Source organism: Tenrec ecaudatus, chromosome 5 (assembly GCF_050624435.1).
Source record: "Tenrec ecaudatus isolate mTenEca1 chromosome 5, mTenEca1.hap1, whole genome shotgun sequence".
Classification (NCBI taxonomy): domain Eukaryota; kingdom Metazoa; phylum Chordata; class Mammalia; order Afrosoricida; family Tenrecidae; genus Tenrec; species Tenrec ecaudatus.
In genome coordinates this window covers 17595431-17597284 of record NC_134534.1, presented here as the reverse complement: position 1 = coordinate 17597284, position 1854 = coordinate 17595431, and positions in this window count along the sequence as shown.

Here is a 1854-nt window from a genome sequence, read left to right as displayed (position 1 = left end):
AACCACAGGGGCAGTTCTCCCCTGTTCTACAGGGTCACTGTGAGTCGGCATCGACCCGACTGCAGGGATCTTGTTGCAGAAAGCCAAGGAGGCAGGTCTACGTTGCTGTGTAGGCTCACTGTGAGTTGGCATTGACTCAGCAGCTGACCATCAGCACAGCAGGCAGCAAAACCCAACCCAACCCAACCCACAGTCATTGAATCGAGTTGATTGCCACTCACCCCCCCACCCCCACCCCTGGGAGATCAGATACACTCTTGAGGGTTACCACGACAACGGTAACTCTTTATGGGAGCAGACAGCCTCCTCTTTCTCCCACAGGACACCTGGGACTTCACAGTTCATCGCTTAAAGCGCTGAACCACCAGGATCCCTTACAACAGCAGAATCCCTGTCACATGGCTAAGGACAAGGGAAGACAGAGCAGATGGGGCTGGGGGCCCCTGGCCTCTAAACGGTGCAGGTAGATCTGCCCTGTGGTTTTCAGGTTACATTGGGCTCAGAGCTTTCATCGGCTCCCCTCTGAGAGCTGAGGCAGTCAGAGGAAACCATCCCTTCCCACCAAGGCCTCTCCATTTCCCCGGTCCTCGGGATGGGATGTTTTGTCCAAGAATGTCTTCCACTTTGGCTCTCAGAGTGACTTTTTAGAGGCTGGGCGCTGGCAAGTGAGGGACTGAAAAGGTGGGATTGGCACTTGTAAAACCCAAATTATCTACAGACATGTAAAAGCCCTGTACATCAGGGCCCTTTATTCAACCAGCAGAATCTTGCGCTGAGCTCAGCGTTTCCATTGTAAACAGGATCTTTCTTGAAGGCTGTTAAGTTGCCTGGGATGTGAAGCGCAGCCTTGACTCTTGGCAGGGCATTTTCAGCAGCTTGTTTAAGCTTTTCCTCAGTAACAGGAACCCGTGCCGTGAGGTGAGAAAATGACAAGAGAAATAAAAGAGAGAGAGAGAGGGAGAAAAACGCCCAAGTTTAAGACAAGACACATACCTTCATAAGGCCCTCGGAGAAGCGTTTCTATCTGGCTTGTCATGGCTAACCCTAGAGGCCATAGGAAGAAGACTGAGGAAGAGTTGATGGAGGAGGAGGAAGAAGAAGAAGAGGAGGAGGAGGAGGAGGAGGAAGAAAGACAAGGTTTGGCTTAAAGAGAAAGAATAAGGGTGTATGATGATAGTTAAACCTTTGGACTTTGGGGGCAGATTGGTGGTCTAGGTTCCTCCCTTTGGTTCTGCTAAGGGAATGAGAAAGAGCCCCGTGGATAAGTTGGCATGGAGCAGACTCTGAAAGGATGCTTTTGAACTACACAGCGGGGAAGAATGAAGAAAGACATTCTAAGTAAAGGGCACCCTTTTCTCAGAATCTGGGGATACCTGGCGGCGGAGTGGTTATGCATCGAGCTGCTAATCACAAGGTCAGCAGTTTGAAACCATCAGCTGTTTTTTGGAAGAAAGATGAGGCTTTCTATTCCTGTGAAGAATTTCAGTATTGGAAACGCACAGGGGGCAGTTCTTCCCTGCCCTACAGGGTCGCTATGAGTCGTCATCGACTATGTGGCACAGAGTTTTTCCTACAGTAAAACAGAAAAGGAAGTCCCCCAAATCGGCCAGTGGAAACCCATTGTGTTAGTCTGGGTACTTTAGAGAAACAAATCCACAGAAACTCATGTATAAGAGAGAGTTTTATTTTTATATTAAAAAAAATTTTTAAGAGACTTTTATATAAAGGTTAAGTGCGCATCAAGAAAACATCCCAACTCAGTGCTGCCCAAGTCCACAAGTACAACATTAACCCATTAACCCCTATGTCTAACACCAATCCACAAAGTCCTCCTCCATCTCACAAAACAGAGAC